We start from the raw sequence: 21189 nt of genomic DNA, 5'->3' as shown, positions 1-21189 counted from the left end.
AGAATCGCCTTTGGAGTTTAAACCCCTGAGGAATTACTGAGGGGGGGCTCCCTGACTGTGGAAGAGGGAAAGGGGCGAGATGGGCTACCAGGTATAAAATTTTTGAATTGTAGAGTTGGAAGGAAGAGTCTCATGCTTTATCGACTGAGCTATCCCAGAGTGAGGGACTGTGTTTGGAAAGACGGGGCTGCAAAAACAATCAAGATTTTTTCTTGTGTTTTGTTTTTTTTAAATCAGAACTACAGAATGTTCTGAATGGGTTTTGATAGGGAGGGTCAGAGCAATCGCGGTGGTCCTCAATCTCTTTCGAAACTGGCAAGGAAATGGAGAAGGGTCAGCCCTCAGTGGCGATTAGGCAGTAGTCTAGACGTGCGTCAAAAGGGGCGCCCTCTAAGAAACATTGGAAGCTGCCTTATACCGCGTTAGACCGTTGGCCCATCTTAGCTCAGTATCGTCTACACGGACTGGCAGCTGTTCTCCAGCATCTCAGATAGGCGTCTCACCAAACCAGGGGTACCAACTTGGATAAAATATTGGGGGGGGGGGGGGAGTAAGCCGCGCCCGCATAATCGACCATGAATGGCAGTGCTCATGAATTTTGGACGGGCCCGGCCCCCTCAAATATTTTAGGGGGGGGAGACCCCTTGGCCCCTAGGAGTACAGCGGTACCTCGGGTTACAGACGCTTCAGGTTACAGACTCCGCTAACCCAGAAATATTGCTTCAGGTTAAGAACTTTGCTTCAGGATGAGAACAGAAATTGTGCTCCGGTGGCTCGGCAGCAGCAGGAGGCCCCATTAGCTAAAGTGGTGCTTCAGGTTAAGAACAGTTTCAGGTTAAGTACGGACCTACGGAACGAATTAAGTACTTAACCTGAGGTACCACTGTATATTGAACGTGGGACTTGCAAGGCAGGCGCTCTCTCTGCCCCTGGGATAAGGCTGCGCTCCGGCAGGGCCGGAGAGGCTGGGTCTCCCCCGTGTTCTGACAATCCGGATTCACTGCGGCTGCCGGCCCACGTGGGAGCGTGGGAAGCGACGCGCAGCAGCACCCCCTCTAATCCCCCACGGGGTGGTGGTGGTGGGGTCCCTGCCTTGCCTTCCTGCCTTTGGGAGCTGCCGGTGGGAAACGCTTGGCGATGCGGGAGAGAAAGAGAGAGGGATGTGGCTGGAGGGAGGGGTTCTCGAGGGCGGGGGCAGGTTAGGCGCTTAATTGAATTGCGGCGACTCGGAGGAGGGAGGGGCGCGGGGGAGGCGCGCTCGCGGGTCTCTAGCGTCTGCCGCCCGGGGTTATGTTCGGTCATCCACCTGTGCGCTCCGCTTCTGCGGCTGCTCGCCGACACGCACAGGAAGCCGCGGGCTGCTGCTTCCCCCGCCCTCCGCTGGTTTGGAGAAGCCGGGTAGCCGGCTCTCCTCGGCCACCGATCGGCCTTGTGGAGCGACGTGGTGCTGCATATTGCAATGAAATGAAGCCCCGCCCCGTTTGTGGGACGTGGAGAGCCCCAGGGTGGTTGCGCTGGAGAAGTCGTGGGAACTGCAACTGGCAGCCGGAGGGCACGTTCACACGACCCTTGTGGAGCATTTGAGGGCACCGGGCTCGTACACACACACACACACACCGCATGTGCGTGGGTGTGGGCCCGGCCTTAAGTGGTTGCCTAAGCCCACTGATAGGCAACTGGCAGCCTTGGAGCTAAATGCAGCCCGCAGCTGATTGATTAGTTCTTGGCCCCATTGCTCACCCTTGTGTCTTCCAGTAGATAGAGCTATGCACCCTTTTGGTCCTAGTCGGTGTCTTCAGATGATTCACAAGGGAGAAAAAAGACTTGGGAACACGCAACATTGTCTTGACCACAGGCAACACCCTATTTGGGGAACTGTAATATTTGAAATGGTTTTAGAGTTGTATTTCAAATTGCTGTCACCCACCCTTATGATGAAGGGCAGGTAATATGTCGAAATTGCCATCGCCGTCAGCTGGGGCCTCTAAAACTAGTAGGATCCTGATTCTTTGGGAACTGGCTCTTGTGCAGCTGGGGAAGTGTTTGGATGTGCAGGGATGCAATGAACATAGACTGAACTATGAAGAAATAAACTCTGGCATCATGCCTTCTTGGAGGCCAGCTTTGCAAACTGCGGCTGGAAGGTTGCATATTTCATGGCTGCCTCGCTCTGAAATGCGAAATGCAAAAGGGGCTGCCAACTTTTTTTCCTGGCAAGGCTCCTGTGTCTTTAAATGCAAGTAATAATAATAATATTTCTGCAGCATGTAAAGATTTCCCACACAACAAAAGTTTCATATGCCCTATTTCCCACTGCGCTTCAGCTGTGAAAGGCTCAGGAGCCTTGCCAGACAAAATAGTTGGCTAGCTCTGAAACTTCGCTTGCAGCTGGGCGACAACTAATGGAAGGCTCTTCTGCAAATTCAGCCATGCACAAGCCCAATTAAATCAATGTGGTTAAGTGCACCTAGCAGTAGCACAGGGTTGGGTTATTCCCGACCTCGCTTGAGGGAGAGGCCTTCGTGAGATAAGTTGAACAAACAACCTAATCGCAGAGGCACTTGAGGTTTCTCATGCTCTTGTGCATCACTAATACTCATGGCTAATTGTATGTGGGTAGGTGGGAGCTGGAGGTGACTCATGAAAGGTCTCTATTTCATTCAGATTGAAAGTGCAGAACCTTGAGTGAGGTCACTTGGTTGGTTGGGGGGAAACTGAATCACATGTGGGGAAATTCAGCTCAGACAATAGCGAGTGGAGCATGAAGAGATGGGCAAAGCATTCCTAGCAGGTTTGGAAGGAGAATCATATATCATTTTAGAGATGGAAGGGACCATGAGGGTCATCTAGTCTAGCCCCCTGCTTTGCAGGAATCTTTTGCCCAGCGTGAGGCTAAACCCCCGAGATTAAGAGTCTCATGCTTTACTGACTGAGCTATTCCACCTCTTCACTGGCCTGCACTAGGCAGGGTAGAAGCCTGGCCAGTGAGTGGATTTTCAATCTTTTTATTTTTCAGTCTTTTAATTTTTTTATACTAATGAGAGGGAAGAAATGCCAGCTCTGAGGCTGGCATACCTTCTGGTCTTTCTGAGGACACGTCGGGGGAAGTGAGTGGAGCTTTGAATCTAGTGCAGGGGTAGGCAACCTAAGGCCCGGGGGCCGGATGTGGCCCAATCAGACGGTCTGGGAATCAGCGTGTTTTTACATGAGTAGAATGTGCCCTTTTATTTAAAATGCATCTCTGGGTTATTTGTGGGGCATAGGAATTCGTTCATTTTCCCCCTTCAAAATATAGTCCGGCCCACCACATGGCCTGAGGGACGGTGGACCGGCCCACAGCTGAAAAAGGTTGCTGACCCCTGATCTAGTGGATCCAAGGCCTTTCCCCACAACAGACCCAATCCATGGAACACTGGCAGCAGTGTGGCACCCGTGGCAGAGCCTGTGGCTGTGGACCTCACTCTGTGCTCTCAGCAGGGGAGATCCACACCATGCAATGGCCATGTAGCTGCCCTCTCCAGGAGTTTGGGATTACTCACATAATCATGGTGCATGAGAGGCAATGGTCACGAGGCTAATGGATGCAGTAAAAAAAACACTCTTTGTAATTTGCAGCAGCAAAATGAGAGATTCCCAGAAACCATACTCTGAAGGAGTGGTTTTCAACCAATGTTCTGTGGCACCCTAGGTGCCAAGGGCAACATTGGCCTCTGTCCCTCTTTCCTTCTGATTCCCTCTCACGTTTCTGCCTCCCAAAGGCTTGCACAGCTGTTTGTTGCAGCAGCCCTGGCTATTAGCTCTGCAGGCAAAGGGTGCCTCTGGGAGGCAACTCTCCTTGGGGTGGGGGTGGGGAGCAGCTTAGAGACCCGGGATGGCAGTAGCAGCTGCCCGGAGGACTCCCAAGGAGAGGGGAAAGGAGAGGAGGCTGAGGGAACACTCCACAAGGGAAGGTGTTTTGAAAAGGGGTAAGGGGCTGCTAGCTCAGCAGGCAAGGGGTGACATAACTGGGCTCCTGAGCCCCACGAGTTGCAGCAGAAAGACTGTAGTTGGTTAAGGGAGCTATGGACTCAAAAAGTTTGAAAACCTCTGGGTACTTACATGAAACTATTAATAAAACACAAAGCACTTATATCTGGTATCAGCAAGGTTATAGCAACCTATACCATTAAAAGAAACTTTCAGGTTCTCAAATCTATTTAGTTCTATATTTGATTTTTTAATTAATTGATTAATTAACTAATATTTCACCTTTTCCCCATTATGGAAGTCAAGACGGCATTGCAGGGGGTTGGACTACATGGCCTTTCAAACTCTACAATTCTATGATCCTATGATTCATGCAGGTACCCAGGAGGTCTCCTGCCCCATGAAAGGTTACTACATCATGCACCATATTGCACCATAAGTCCTGAACTGCCATGAGCCGACTCTGTTCTTCTACCAGCTACAATTCTAGCTCTGCATGTAATCTTGGGCAAATCCAGCAGGTTCTAATGTCGGCAGCCTCCCTATTCTCTCAGTAAATTGTCACATGAAGTTTGGAAATCATTTTGGCAGTGGTAACAGCGTTACAAGGCCTGGCAATTGCCCCTGCTGCTCCTTATCCACCGACAGCCCGGGTAGAAAAGGCGTGGCTCAGGATCCCCACACACCCAAAGTGTTGAAAAACCTCTTTACACAGGTTCCCCCCCCCCCCAATTCTAACTGTATTCAGCAGCGGAAGAAGCTGCTTGGGCGCTTGGGGACAGCGCGAGGGCAGAGGGAGCTGCCCATAGGGCCGGAGCACGACGTTGGGCCTCCAGAGTCTGCCTTCCTCCTCCCACTCAGCCGCCCTACAGCTGAGGGGTTTGGGCAGCATGGAGCCTGCGCGTGCCCGAGCTACTGCATGTCTCCCAGGAGAGACATGTGGCTTGGGCATGCTGCAGGCCCTGCAGTGAGTGCCACCCGGCATTTTGTCACCCCCCACAGTGGTGACACCCGGGGCGGTCTGCACCCACCACACCTTCCTTCCTCCGCCCCTGATTGTAGTAGCAAGTTGAGCTGCTTAAAAAGGGTCATTGTTGGAGCAAGCCTCCAGTGGAAACATGCCTAAGGCTTCAGAGGAATCGCTATCCGTTCTCATGATCTCTGCTAGTCATGCACAATGGGAGCTGGCAATGTGCATCTGTCATCAGCTTGACCTTAACTACAATGTCATTGTGAATGGTGCAAGCCATATCTTCTCCACCCATCCCAAACAGAGAGAGAGAGGGAGGGAGGTTTATACCTCCTGACTAGCGTCCACCTTATTTTGTAAGGGTCAGAATGCGAACACTCCCGGAAAATGTTGCTTGCCCTGTCGAAAATCTCCCTCAACTACCCTCATCCCACCAGAAGTCCTTTCATAATAGGGGTGGTAGTAGCAAAGGATTGGCTGCACTGGAACGGAGTGCCACTGTTGAATAAAGGAACTGGAGGAAATGGTGGATTGGGCCTATCAGAACTGAGTGCCACTGTTGAATAAAGGAACTGGAGGAAATGGTGGACTGGGCCTATCAGTTTTAAATCTGCTTTGAATTTGGGGTGTGCCATAAGTTTTGTTTTTGCTGTATCTATGTTTCTGTTCATTTTGTGGTTTTGCATATTTATTTTGCAGTTTTAAAAACGTTTCTTCCTTATTTACCATAAGCTGCCCAGAGAAACTTTTCTTATGGAATAGCATAAATAGTGTTGGTAAAGGAACTCCGCATCACTCCTCTGACATATTTTACTAGCCTTGCTGGAAATCCTCTGAGTTCCCTCTCAATTCATGCAATGTTTTGCCAATGCGGGGAATCCCCAAACTCATTTTGAATCTTGCTTTAGGCAACTTTGCAGCAGCAACCGTAAACTGACTTATTCATTCTGCCCCAACCCAGGGCGTATGTGTTCATTAGACCACAACTTCTTGTTTCTTCTTCCGTGTATGTGAGATCAGTTGTCTTCAGGCCTCTGGCAGGATTCCTAATGCACACAAGTATTAAAGTGAAGAAAAAAACTGCTTTTTGCGTGACCTCTGTTTACCCACAAAACATTTTAAGCTTATACGGACATCTAATTTCATGTCATTTCTCAGTTCCATAATCTGTCTCAGACTCTCCAAGTGTCCCTGCTTTCCAGGGACAGTCCCAGATTTACAGAAGCTGTCCCGATTTTTAATTTGATCCCAAAATGTCCCACTTTTCCTTAGGATGGCCCTATTTTCATTGGAGAAATGTTGGAGGTTATGGAGTTATGCAACCCCCAAGCCAAGGGGATAAGTAACTTTACAACTTTTAGAAGACATCTGAAGGCAACGCTGTATAGGGAAGCTTTTTAATGTTTAATGTTTTATTATGTTCTTAATATATGCTGGAAGCTGCCCAGAGTGACTGGGGCAACCCAGCCAAATGGCCAGGGTATAAATAATAAAATTGTTGTTGTTGAATAGGACGCCCCTATTTTCATCAGAGAAATGTTTGAGGGTATGTGTGCCTTTCCTCTCCAGACCTGGGTGTTCCCAAGATATTTTCTGTTGATCCTGGAGTATGCAATTGAAACACCACAGAGCGGTTTGAAACTTAATTGGTTTATTAACAACGGACTCAGCTACATTAGTCAAGAAACAGCTATTTGAATGCACTATAAACACGCAACACCAGATGGCACCAGAGAGCAGTAAATTTTAAAATGTGATTATTCATAGGGATTTCTTTCTTTTGTCACAACGATCTAATTTTTGACTTATTTATAGTGGGGGGTTTTCCTGTGTCTAGATCCACCCAAGGTTATATACAGTTCTCTTGCAGGGCTCCTACTACAAGCCTGCCCCCCTCCCTTCAGTATACTTGACAAAAACCCAAGCTATTTCCCACAAACATGCCACTTTGTGCCTGTGGCTTGAGAATGAATGGAACTAGCTCTCTGCCACTTTTGAAAGAGTTCAAGAGTCACATGAGGAGATGCTATGTTCTATGGACAACATGTAGGTGATAAACAAATTATTTATGTGAATCCCTTTATTTCACTTCTTTCCTGATGTTGGGGAACAGATTGCCATTACAGTTGTACCTTGGAAGTTGAACAGAATATATTTCAGAAGTCCGTTCAACTTCCAAAATGTTCGAAAACCAAATTGTGGCTTCTGATTGGCTGCAGGAAGCTCCTGCAGCCAATTGGAAGCAGCGGAAGCCCCATCAGACGCTCGGGTTCCAAAAAAACATTCGCAAACTGGAACAATCACTTCTGGGTTTGTGGCGTTCAGTAGCAAAAACATCCGAGTTCCAGGGTGTTCGAGATCCAAAGTACGACTGTATTTTCATGTCTTGGTTGATCTGGCTGGCTGCTTTTGGAATTGAAAGGCAGGAATGGCTAGACCTTGTCCTATCCAACTGAGTAAATTTCAAGAGCTATCACCATTCTTTTGGAACTCTGAAAGGAGGAAAGCTTGAGTCCAGAGTCCACTTTAAAAGGATGGAGCTGCCCTTTGCATGTCCCTCTCTGAGCTACTCCTAAAGGTCAGGGGTGCTTCCAGAATGGTGTGGAATCTGGAATGGGCATTGGCTGCATCTGGAGGAGGAAACATGTAGGAGTTAAGGACCTCCTGCCCTTTACATGCATGGAAGTACCTTCTTTTCACATAAGGCAAATTCTGAATTCCACCCAGGGTCAGTCACTAAGTTGGTCTGAAAGGCAGGATATAAAAGAGATTGGGTTATTATGGGATTCCTTCTAGGACCCAACCAGAACTGCATTGCCAGGCATCTCTAATGCTAGCCTGGATAGGTCAGAAAAAGGAAATAGCATGGGACAGGGTGAGCAAGGCAGCTTTTGTGGGGTGACCTTTCCTCCACCCCTTTTTTTCTTTAAAATACAATCAAAGCTGAAAAGTATGCTTTGGAAGGATTTGCAGTTTCCGAAGAAACGTATCCCTCTGCAACAGCTGCTGTGCAATGCTGCTGTTTCTCAAGGGTATGAGATCTGGTTTGACAAAATGTCCATCTCTCCCAGAGATGCAAAATGAGCCCCTTGGAATGCCAACAGATGTTTGTGCCTGGCAACGGAAACATTATATACCCTTATCTTGGGAAGAAAATGCCGTGTCCATTTGGCAGTGTGATTGTGTGTTTTTTAAAGGAATATTTTTTTTCCACCCCTTGGCACTGGGAACAAAATTTATGGCTAATGTTTCGAAAAGACCTCCTGGGGAGGAAGGAAGGAAGGAAGGATGGATGGTAGACACCCACCTTTGATCTCTCTTCCCAATGCTCCCCTTCCCCATAGACCTCAAGGGGCAGGTCCATGCCATACATCTAAAATGCCCCTAATACCCATTTAAAGCACATGTGCATTGGATGAACTTTAATTGTAAGGTGTGCATATGGTTGGTGCATTTGTGCTTGCAGTCAGTTTCATTTTCATTTACTAAACTTCTTCTTCTTCTTCTTCTTCTTCTTCTTCTTCTTCTTCTTCTTCTTCTTCTTCTGCGATGACTCATAGCCAAGTAAGACTGTCTTCCATAAACACAGTTTTAACAGTGACTGTGGAGGCCAATTCTGGATCCACACGTCCTTTCACAGTGGGGACATGGGTTTCCGGGTGGGAGTTGATCATGGTGAGGGTTTCCTTCCTCTTAGCATGTTTCTTCTTTTCGTCCTGAGTTCAAGTGTCTTCAAAGACCATGGCACCTTTGGTAAAGGCTGTTCTCCAATTGGAGCACTCTCAGGCCAGTGTTTCCCAGTTGTCAGGTGTTTATGCTACATTTTTAAACATTTGCCTTGAGAAAGTCTTTAAACCTCTTTTGTTGACCACCAGCATTACGCTTCCCATTTTTAAGTTTGGAATAGAGTAGTTGCTTTGGAAGATGATAATCAGGCATCCACACAACATGACCAGTCCAACGAAGCTGATGTTGAAGAATCATTGCTTCAACACTGGTGATATTATTATCCACTTGTCACCCAAAGGTCTACAAGCAATTTACAGCAAAAAAGAGAGATACATATTACCAGGGGGGGGGGTCGGTGTGTGTGTGTTATACAATACACTGTGCTCTGGTCCATGGGGTCACAAAGAATTGGACACGACTAAACGACTAAACAACAACAACATTTTATATAACCAGTGCTTTTTCCTGGGGATATTCGAGAGTACGCAGTACGGGCACCTTTTTCCCCTAAAAGAAAAGCACTGGTTAAAAGTGTAGCACTTACTGTAACAACTTTATGGTGAATACTGGCACCTCTTTTTCTAGAAGAAAAACACTGCATAGAACATAACACCCTTAAAAAAAATACTCAAATAATAAACAAAGCAATTCTCAGACCCACTCATTAACAAATCCAAAACCTCACCTCCCCCCTAGTCCAAAAATCATTCACATCGAAACATCAATTTCCCCGTTTAACCTCACCACCCAGAAGTCTGGGGTCAAGTCCATTTGTTACAAACCAGTGGTGGATTTGATAGCCTCTCATCCAACTTTGGTGGTCACTGGTTATGTTCCAGTCGTGCTCCTTTAACTCAGTGGCAGGCAACTATCTTTAGCCCAAGGATGGAGGCTCTTGGAGTAGGTTATAAACTAGCTTGCAAAAGCCAGAGGTTTCGGTGCACTTCCATGCACACAGATGTTTCTACAGCCAGCCATGCAAGAGGGTATTATCAGTTCAAGGACATGTACCAGCCAGGGAAAAGCACTTTGACAGGAGCAATGCCCCCGAACAAGGCTAGATCCAAGGATCCCTCCAAGGTGGTGGTGTGGTTCAAAGGGTTGCTCATGTGTAAGCAGGTGCCCACACCTGGCTGGGTTGCCTAAGTGAACCTTTTCTGTCCGGACAGCCACTCACCCGTGGCTGTCTCAATCGCTGGCAGAATCCATCAGTGGGCGTTTCTTAAACTTCTTCCAGCAAAGAAGTTCTTTCACGCCCAGTCGCCTCCTACTTTCCCTGCGCGGAAGCCTTCTGCGCAAGGAAGGCATAGGCAGCGGAGGACCCTTCCTCCCCCCGCTGGTCCCAGGCAAGGAGTCCTGTGACTCCCTCTCAGATTCCCCCATCTGCCACCCTTCTCTACTGGAGCTGGGCTGATTCCCTTCCCCAGAAGATGGGCTGCCTCTCCCAATCCCGTGACGCTCTCTGGGATCCCTCTGGAGCTCTCTCTCTCCCTCCGGCACTGATGGCAGTTCCCTGACAGGTGGCAATGTGTTTCTTTACCTCCTCGTTTTATTCTCACAACAACCTTGTGAGGTAGGTTAGGCTGAGAGGCAGCGACTGCCTCCAAGTGCTCCATGCCTCAGTGGGGATTTGAACCCTGGTCTCCCAGGTCTTAGTCCGGCACTCGAACCACTACACCACACTGGATCTCAATAACAAATAGGAAACAAGAAAGAAGCTGAGGGACTAGAGAGGGCATACACAACCCTTGTATACTTAAAGGCACAGGCAACCCAACTCCTACAACGAAGAGTGAAAGTCTGATTTTCATTTGCCAAGTGAGTCAGCCCTGCAATTGGTCACGTCAGGTTGATAGACCAAAATGCATTGAGCACAATCTCTCACAAGCAATTGAAATGGAAAGAGTAAAAAAAAAAAAGGCACGAAGGTTCAAAGACATTTGGCAGAAAAGCTTTGCACGTCAATAATTGTTCTCTCCCCATTCAACCAATCAACCAACCAACAAGTCTGTTTTGTTTTTCACTGATATTGTTCCTGGGAAGAATTGGAGGAAAGTGTTTAGCTGGCAGTGGGAAGTGTATTTGGCTTTTGTATGCAAACGTTCTTTGTCAGACACTTTGGTAATATCTGTGACGTAAATATTTGGGCCGTCTTGCAATTTACAAGGCTCAGGGGACCTTTTTTTTCTCATTTCGTGGCCAGTCTCTTGCCGGTGGAGTTGCACAGATAGTTTTAAACCAGGGGTCAGCAAACGTTTTCAGCCAGGGGACCGGTCCACTGTCCCTCAGACCTTGTGGGGGGCCAGACTATATGGGGGAGGGGGAATGAACAAATTCCTATGCCCCACAAATAACCCAGAGATGCATTTTAAATAAAAGCACACATTCTACTCATGTAAAAACACACAGATTCCCACACCGTCCGTGAGCCAGATTTAGAAGGTGATTGGGCCGGATCCAGCCCCCAGGTCTTAGTTTGCCTACCCATGGTTTAGGTGTTGCTTGAAAGGCAGACGTTGTGGTTTTTAAAGGAAGGAGATATCAGAGTATTTGCACGGCCTCCAGCTATGGCTTTTGAGCATTTCCTTTTTGTACTCTACATACTGTTTCTTGGTGTGCTCTCCATACTAGACATGAGCTCCAACTATATATTCTGCTGGTGAATTACTGAAATTCTCTCTTTGAACAATTCTTAAGATTCTTTATCAAAGGGCTTGTTCATAGGTTGGCATTGGTCAGTGATCACTGCTTTTGTGCTGGTTTCCCAGCCTGCTGGGCTCAAAAAATGCCTGGATTTTCATATGTACGCCGGACCTGCACAGAGACTTCTGAATTCTAGCACTCGGCAGTGACATCATCATCGAGCGCCAGAGCATGGAGGTCCTAGACCCGTAACATATGCAAAATACATCAGGACTCCATTTTCACTGCTCTGCTTCTTGCATGCTAAATACCAGAGGCAGAAGGGAAGGCCAAAAAGGTCCAATTCACAGGGTGGAGAGCATAGATTTCTGAGATAGCTCTAGTGGTTTTTTGCATGTAGGCTAAAGGGAAGGAGGTTTCTGCTAAAATAGGTAATGACCCTAATATATACCAGAATGTGAAATAATATAGAAACAGGAAGACAAACACACCCAACTTACTTATTCTGCTTACTTTCATCCACCCCCATCGTTCAGCCCGGACACTGAGGTCCAGCTCCGAGGGCCTTCTGGCAGTTCCCTCACCAGGAGAAGTGAGGTTACAGGGAGCCAGGCAGAGGGCCTTCTCGGTAGTGGCACCCACCCTGTGGAATGCCCTACCATCAGATGCCAAGGAGATAAGTAACTATACAACCTTTAGAAGACCTCTGAAGGCAGCCCCGTATAGGGAATTTTTTACATGCTTAATGTTTTTATGTATGCTGGAAGCCTCCAAGAATGCCTGGTGCAACCCAGTCAGATGGGCAGGGTATAAATAATAATTTTTGTTGTTGCTGCTGCTGCTTCTGCCGTTATCCTAATCCACTCCACAGTAGCATTATTTGAACATAACACAAACCATGGTTTCTGCGAACTATGGCACACAAACCATGGAGCTTCCAAATGTACTGAAATATACTCGAGTGTGGATTTCATGCTCTTTATTCAGCTCATAGTAGTGAGGAATGCCAGTTCCCCCCAAATGTCTGCTTTATATACATTATTTACACAATGGGCCCCACGTGACTGGCTAATTCCAGGATTCTCCTGTAGACCAATCAGGTTGCGGATTCACTTCCACCTGGAGCTGGATTGGGTGGCTCCTGCGGACCAATCAGACTGCTGCATTTTGGATCCTATTGTTCTAGGACCAAACAGACTGCTGCATTTTGGATCCTATTCAACTCAATGCATAACATGTACATACCAACTATGGTTGAAGGCTGGTTGTCTGTTTCCATTTCCCATTTCCTTGGTGCTGTAGATTCTAGACTCAATACCTTCCAGAGGCAGTGCACCTGCCTTAAATTTCAGACAATAAAACTTGGTACAGGCCACTGACAACCCCGATTTCCAATTCTGGTTAGCTTGTTGTTGTTGTTTAGTGGTTTAGTCATGTTCCACTGCCTCTCGCAGTTTGGTCAAACTCATGCTGGTAGCTTCGAGAACACTGTCCAACCATCTCGTCCTCTGTCGTCCCCTTCTCCTTGTGCCCTCCATCTTTCCCAACATCAGGGTCTTTTCCAGGGAGTCTTCTCTTCTCATGAGGTGGCCAAAATATTGGCGCCTCAGCTTCAGGATCTGTCCTTCCAGTGAGCACTCAGGGCTCATTTCCTTCAGAATGGAGAGGTTTGATCTTCTTGCAGTCCATGGGACTCTCAAGAGTCTCCTCCAACACCATAATTCAAAAGCATCAATTCTTCCGCGACCAGCCTTCTTATGGTCCAGCTCTTACTTCCTTACATCACTACTGGGAAAACCATAACTTTAACTATACGGACCTTTGTTGGCAAGGTGATGTCTCTGCTTTTAAAGCAATGACAAACCTAGACAGCATCTGGTTAGCTACATCTTTCAATTCACACATTGCCCCAAACCATAGTTAAGTTTTCTTAGCCATGCATGCAACAGAAGTCCCCTTTCTCCTCATGCCCTTTCCCATCCCAAATGTGCTCTGGGTTTGGCGGGTGTGCAGTGGGGGAGGAGAGGAGAGCTGGGGAGCTCCATTGCAGAAGCAGAAGTCCTTGCACTAACAATGGGGCGAGTGACTTAGCTCTGCTTTGGATACAAGCCCATTGTTTGGAATTGCTACAGTATCTGAGCTGAGCCAGTGTGCAGCCTACTTCATCAGAAGTGTATCTATTTTCTATCTGATAACTGTTGGGAAGCATGCAAATGTTTCCACAAAAGCTGATGCTTTGTTTACACAAAGATGGTGAATCATTATCTCTTTAATTTGCTTTGTCCTGGGAGGAGAGCCAGAAACCACGGTCCAGATAAAGGCTTTCCTTTGTTCATGTTTTCAAATACATAAGAAGCTTCCTTTGCAAATGGTGGGGTCCAAATGGCACTGGCTTGCCCGTTCATACTGGGCTCAGTTCAAGGTGTTGACTTCTACATATAATGCCCCGAATGACTTAGGGAACCAAAGCCTTAAAGGACAACCTCTGCTGGTCTGGACCTTGAGATTTGCAACAGAGGTCTTTTTTCATGGTTCCACCAATAGGGGTAACCCATGGTTGCAGTGTCATAGGATGGGCGATTTCAGTGGTGGTGGTGCCCTGGTTACGGATCTTGCCCACCCCATTTTGGAGGTCCAGGTCTCTCTGGTTAGTGGTCTTTTGGTGTCAGCTTAAGATGTATATTTTCAACGTGGTGTTTTTCTGTCTATTCTGTCTGCAATTTTCTGTCTATTCCTAAATTGCTGGAGTGGCGGTATACATAGGAACCAACTCCTAGGGGCCGAAAGTCTTCACCCCCCCCCAATAAAATATTGTATGGGGCCGGCCCCCCAATGTTTTATTCAAGCTGGCACCCCTGGTGGTATATATTTTGAAGTGAATGTTGTTTGTTTTAATCTCTAACCTGATTGTGCTGTTTGGTATGGCTTTCTGTTTTAATTTGTTATTTTGCACACCACTCTGGGATCTCATGGCTGAGCTGGCTGAGCAACAAGCATTGTGTATATTTTAATGAACTGAATAGAGTGAAATATAATATTATGAGTCATGGGAACATGGAAAGTGTGTATGAACTTTACAGTGCTTAGCTTGTGGGTCTTTTTTGGTTCCTATTTTGTTAATATTGTTTTATAGGTTATAAATGCTGTAATGATTTGTCAATAACACAACTTTTTCTGCAATTGCTGCTTTATTAGTGCTTTACAGATGATTTTACTGAAGGTTTCTTAATTATTTTATACGATTTATGCTGTACTTGCAATGCTCTATGTTGTTATTTATTGTTCGTAAGCTGCTTTGGGATTCATTTGAACGAAAAGTAGCATAGAAATATAACAAATTTAAAAGAAAAATCAAATCAACCAGCCATGTGGTTCAGAAAAGCATGGAAATGACACAAGGCTTTGTGTCGGCCCTGGCCCACTTAAGAGGGGGAGGTATTAAAATCACACGTCAACTCTGGAGTGGGAAAAAAGATCCCTGAATAATTCTGATTTAGGTCATTATTTATCCCCCACATAGAACTGATGCACCCCCAAAATTTCCACTATCCCACCATGTAACACTGAGCTTTCTGCCACTTTTTAAAAGCTGTGGGCTGGTATTTCCTTCAGAAGTTCTAAAGCAGGGGTTGAGACCTTGTGTTGCTCCAGATGTTGCCAAGACTCCATCATCTCTGACCATTGGCCATGCTGACTGGGGCTGATGGGGCTTCTGGAGGGGTACAGATTCTTTGTTCTAGAACAGGCTTCCTCAACCTCAGCCCTCCAGATGTTTTGAGAGTACAATTCCCATCATCCCTGACCACTGGTCCTGCTAGCTAGGGATCATGGGAGTTATTTTTTTTAAATGATTTTTATTAAGGTTTCAGTAAAAAGTTAAACAGAAAAACATAAAAAAGAAATACACAAATACACAGTACATAATCCAAAAAAAGAAGAAAAACACAGAGAGCAGAAAACAAAAAAAAAGGAACAGAACAATTAAAAACAATATCACCTTTTCATTTCCGTTTTTAAATTTACTTATTTTCTGGACTTCCTCATACCTCCCTCTTTTGTATTCCAGTCCAAATTGTTTGTCCAGCAATTTCTTTTCCACTTTTTTAATCCCAGTCTTTAATCTCAATATAATATAGCATTAAAATTTTACCTCTTAAGTACCAAATTTCCATTTCGTTAAATTTCTTTAATCCTAATCTTTAATCTTAGTCTAACTATAACTTTATCCTGTACAGCTGGAAACCACTTATTTTCAATCCAGCATCACTCTAACATTCTTTAATTTTGCAGTGTTTCTGTAGATAATCTTTGAATTTCTTCCAATCTTCCTCCACCGACTCTTCTCCCTGGTCACGGATTCTGCCAGTCATTTCCGCCAGTTCCATATAGTCTATCAATTTCATCTGCCATTCCTCCAGCGTGGGAAGTTCTTGTGTCTTCCAATACTTTGCGATGAGTATTTTTGCTGCTGTTGTTGCATACATAAAGAAAGTTCTATCCTTTTTTAACACCATTTGGCCGACTATGCCCAGGAGAAAGGCCTCTGGTTTCTTGGGGAAGGTATATTTGAATACCTTTTTTAATTCATTATATATCATTTCCCAGAAAGCCTTAATCTTTGGGCACGTCCCCCAAAGGTGAAAAAATGTACCTTCAGTTTCTTTACATTTCCAACATTTATTATCGGGCAAATGATAGATTTTTGCAAGCTTGACTGGGGTTATGTACCACCTGTATATCATTTTCATAATATTCTCTCTTAAGGCATTACATGCCGTAAATTTCATACCTGTGGATCATGGGAGTTGTAGGCCAAAAACAACTGGAAGGACAAGGTTGAGGAAGCCTGTTCTAGAAGGACCAAAATGAAGGATGCCCACTTTTAGTCTGGTTGTCTTGGGAACTGATCTGGCAACAGGAACTAATGCAGCCCACCCATGTCATTTGTTGCAATCTGCTAGGTGTTTAAAATCTCCCACTCCTTCTTTGGCTTGCAGTCCCAAGCAAGAAACGAAAACATGAGGTTGATAGCGTCCCTGGTGAGCTATTACGACATGATCGGTAATGGGCTGTGTTCTGCCTTGCAGGCCTTGAGTTATGCAGAACTCCGTGCAACTCTTGTCAATGGACTGGTTGGCTCTATCAAGCTCCAGAAGCTGGACTAATTTGTTTGGTCAGCTCACATCTCATAGCATGTTAGAATCAATGTTTTATAAACAGTTCCAGTTCAATGAATGTGACGTGAAATGAGCTCTGCATCCTTTCCCATTGCATGCTGCCAAAATAAATCTATTGATTACGGATTGGAAACAAAATAAAGAGCAGGGCTGGGGGGGGGGGTATCATCTGACTCCTCTCGCCCAGTACATTTTTAAAAGTGCATCATTCATGCTTGGAGACAACAAATGGTCTCCAATTCTTTTAGTGATGGTTGAGAACATTTGCTGGTCATTCAATTTGCAGTTTTTATCCTTTTTCTTTCTATTTGGGTGGCAATTAACTTAGGATTTGTTTTATTGTTCTGTGTTGCCTTGAAGCCATTTCAAGTGCAAGACATGGTATAGATTCCATCATTGCTGGTTTTATGTTTCTCTAGTTTTTAATATTATTTTATTATTATTTAATGACGTTATATACTGCCCTATAGGGACGCGGGGGAGCTGTGGGTTAAACCACAGAGCCTAGGACTTGCCAATCAGAAGGGCAGCAGTTCGAATCCCCGCAACGGGGTGAGCTCGGTCCCTGCTCCTGTCAACCTAGCAGTTCAAAAGCACATCAAAGTGCAAGTAGATAAATAGGTACCACTCCAGGGGGAAGGTAAACGGCGTTTCCGTGTGCTGCTCTGGTTCGCCAGAAGCGGCTTAGTCATGCTGGCCACATGACCCGGAAGCTGTACGCCGGCTCCCTGGGTCACTAAAGTGAAATGAGCGCCGCAACCCCAGAGTCGGCCATGACTGGACCTAATGGTCAGGGGTCCCTTTACCTTTACTTATACCGCCCTATACCCGGAGGCATAGTTACCAGGTAGGAGGCATCTGGTTGGCCATTGTGAGAACAGGATGCTGGGCCTGATCCAGTTGGCTCTTGTGTTATTATGATAATAATGCTTAGCCATAAGCATACTTAACATTTGCAGAGTGATTTTTCTTCTTCTGATGTCTTGATAACCACACACATTTTTTTAATGAGGTTATATATACAGCTCCCTGGCAGAGCTATTATTACAAGTCTGTAACCAGTTTCCCTCTACTGAAAGGTAGAGAGGTAGAAGGAATCTGGAGTCTGAGGAGGAGAGTGCACTGCTAATTCAGTTTAAATCTTGCTTTCACAACAAACCCAGACAATGGGTAATATAACATCTTTCCCCATCACAAGTCCCTCTAGATGTTATGGATGCAGCTTCCATTATCCCTAGCTGGGGCTGATGGGAGTTATAGCTCAAAACATCTGGAGGTAAAGGCAAAGGTAAAGGAGCCCTGGATGGTTAAGTCCAGTCAAAGGCGACTATGGGGTTGCAGTGCTCATCTCGCTTTCAGGCCGAGGGAGCCGGCGTTTGTCCACAGACAGCTTTCCAGGTCATGTGGCCAGCATGACTAAACCACTTCTGGCACCACAGAACACTGTGACAGAAACCAGAGTGCATGAATATACTGTTTACCTTCTCACGGCAGTGGTCCCTATTTATCTAATTGCACTGGTGTGCTTTTGAACTGCTAGGTTGGCAGGAGCTGGGACAGAGCAATGGGAAGCTCACCCCATCACAGGGATTTGAACCGCTGACCTTCTGATTGGCAAGCCCAAGAGGCTCAGTGGTTTAGACCACAGCGCCACCCGCGTCCCACATCTGGAGGGTGTCAGGTTGGTTGGGGAATGCTGATATGGAAGATGATCACACTATTCAGTTTGTGACCCATGCTACACTACAGGGCTGGAGAACAGTTGGATTCAACTCCTGCCATCTCTTACCAATGGCCAATGGGAGTTGAAGTCTAACAATATTCAGAAGCCCAGCAGTTCCTCATCTGTCAGGAATGAGCCAACAGTAAATCACACCATGCAAGTTGGAGTCAGCTCTTTATTTGCAACAACAGGATCTGCACAGGGTTTGTCAGGCCTACTGAGCACAACAACTCGTATCTGGAAGTCTTGCCCCCATGAAGCAGTTGCTGAGGCTGAAGGTCCCCATCTCCCCACAAATAACACCAGTCTTAAAAGACCTACACTGGCTCCGAGCACAATTCAAAGTGTTGGTGCTGACCTTTAAAGCCCTAAACAGCCTCAGTCCAGTATACCCGAAGGAGAGTCTCCACCTCCATTGTTCTGCCCTTTACTGAGCTCCAGCGCTGAGGGCCTTCTGGTGGTTCCCTTGCTGCGAGAAGCCAAGTTACAGGGAACCAGGCAGAGGGCCTTCTCGGTAGTGGCACCCGCCCTGTGGAACGCCCTCCCACCAGATGTCAAAGAGAAAAATAACTACCAAACTTTTAGAAGACATCTAAAGGCAGCCTTGCTTAAAGGTAAAGGTAAAGGGACCCCTGACCATTAGGTCCAGTCGTGACCGAGTCTGGGGTTGCGGCGCTCATCTCGCTTTACTGGCCAAGGGAGCCGGCGTACAGCTTCCAGGTCATGTGGCCAGCATGACTAAGCCACTTCTGGCGAACCAGAGCAGCACACGGAAACACCATTTACCTTCCTGCCAGAGCGGTACCTATTTATCTACTTGCACTTCAACGTGCTTTCGAACTGCTTTTAATGTTTAATAGGTTATTGTATTTTAATATTCTGTTGGAAGCCGCCCAGAGTGGCAGGGGGGACCCAGCCAGATGGGCGGGGTATAAATAATAAATTATTATTATTATTATTATTATTATTATTATTATTATTATTATAACTGCCTATGTCCACTCCCCTCCAGGGTTTCCCCCCTCCAAGCAATTGGAGGCTGTGCCTGTGCAATGCTGATCTCTTTTCCACCCTTTCCATGCCTCCTCTGGTTCTGGGAGACAAACAGGAAGGGAATCTTGTCACAGCAGGAGGGGGAGATACTTGCAACTCTTTACCATACTGACTCATCTCTGCTTCTTGGCCTCTCACCACCCAATTTCCTGCCTCTGATTCTGGAACTCTCTGCCACAGACTCTCCCAGTTCACTTAGCCCTGTTACCTCCTCAGCTTCCAGCATCTCTTCCCCCCTCTCCAACCAGTCGATGTCACAATCTCTGATTTAGCATTATGTGCAGTCCCAGTGCACGAGTCACTTCGGCCAACATTCTCCACCCTATAGTCCTATTGAAGCCAAGGAGCTGTTCTTTGATTTAAGAAATGCCAGAACTAATTGACAGCACTGAAGCTGGCTCTAAGGTCATAACACTTTGCTCTTCCATTGTGCCCTGTTGAAGCTTGCATATTTTCAGCCAAGACTGTCAGAATCTTGTCCATCATATTCAGGAAAGGCTTTTTGAAACAAGACCATGCCTTTCTGCACCAACTCTTCCCCTTGGCATGTTTATAGTGATTTACGAAGTTTCAGGGGAGGTGCACTGGAAGAGAGCCCCTGCACCCCCATCAAAGCCTTTCTATGCCCAGTTTGATGACCTAGAAAGATCCTCAAAAATGTTCCTTTGTCGTAGTCCCTGTAGAATTACCCTAGGAAACCAGATACTGCAAATTAATTTTCACAATTAATGAGGCGTGTGTTGCTGCTGATAAAGAATCAATTACTAGCAAGCATCTGGGTGGTGAACCTCTTTTTCCAAAGTAAGCCATAAGAGTGAACAAACCTTTTGGCTCTTTTCATTTCACTTCTCTAAACAAGATTTGGTTCTGCTTTTAGCTCTCCTGAGAGTCGTGGATATAAATTTATCTTCGTGGTTTTCATTGCAAAGGCCAGATACTTATCTAAGATTGATGGCTATTAATAGAATAGTTACAAGGATGAAAGTTAAGTATTACTGAGTCTAGCACTGTTCAGGTAACAACACCATTCAGTAAGGCCCAAAGTGTCATTAATTTTAGACTATTTAAACTCTACAGTTACTTTCTTGCACAGCCACACTAATTGTTATGAAAATAAATGGTTTCCTGTAAGCCCAGCCTGGATACCAGCTACCACTTAGCTAGAGTTCATTCAACACCTTTGCAATACCTGCAGCACAGATATTGCTCTGGAGTGTACTTTTATTATACTTACGCTTGCCGTAAACCTTACATGCTTCCTCGTTGCTGTTAGGTGCATTATATATAAGCACTTTTGCCCACTAATGGTTTTGTGTCTTTATTGTATGTTGCCATTAGTAAGGTTGCCACCTGATGAAAGCAAACATAATGGGTTAGTCATGTGAACTTTAACCACTTAATTAACTGATTAAATCTGCATATATTTGCATATGAATTAAACAGAAGTTCCGACAAAAGAAAGGCATCCATTTTTTTATAAAAAAAAGATGACTCACGTTAGAAAGTAATGTTAATCTATCTTAGCATTTTAACTGTTGTATGTCTTAAATTAACTGTTGTAATTTTTTCTTGATTTGTCCTAGTATTATTATTACAGTCGTACCTTGGTTGTTGAATGCCTTGGTACTCGTACGTTTCAGCTCTTGAACGATTGAAACCCAGAAGTGAGTGTTCTGGTTTTCAAACTTTTTTGGGAAGTTGAACATTTGATGTGGCTTCCAATTGGCTGCAGGAGCTTCCTGCAGCCAATCAGAAGCCGCGCTTTGGTTTCTGAACATTTTGGAAGTCGAACGGACTTCCGGAACAGATTTTGTTCGACTTCCAAGGTACGACTGTATTATGATAATGTATTTGTATAAAGACCTTGCATCACAAAGGCATCATATTTACAACCATGCTCATAAAAGGTAAGATAGACAGACAGACAG

General features: G+C 45.7%; 1 protein-coding gene across 4 annotated transcripts in view; it reads left to right on the top strand.

The window, feature by feature from the left end:
- Positions 1-21189, top strand: part of SLCO4A1 (solute carrier organic anion transporter family member 4A1) — a 66174-nt gene that overhangs the window by 1078 nt on the left and 43907 nt on the right. Inside the window, exon 1 of one of the 4 annotated variants that reach the window (XM_081011163.1) lies at positions 7113-7301. The exons of 2 other annotated variants lie outside the window; for them this stretch is intronic. The gene's annotated coding sequence lies outside the window, so the exon portion shown is untranslated. Of the gene's footprint in view, positions 1-7112; positions 7302-13629; positions 13956-21189 lie in introns of those variants that run through there. One more of the 4 variants, XM_081011164.1, reaches the window with a different exon arrangement.

The sequence above is a fragment of the Podarcis pityusensis genome (genome assembly GCF_964106645.2).
Source record: "Podarcis pityusensis genome assembly, chromosome: 6".
NCBI lineage: Eukaryota > Metazoa > Chordata > Lepidosauria > Squamata > Lacertidae > Podarcis > Podarcis pityusensis.
The sequence above is the reverse complement of the archived record's forward strand: the minus strand, read 5'-3'. Positions and strand labels throughout refer to the sequence as shown.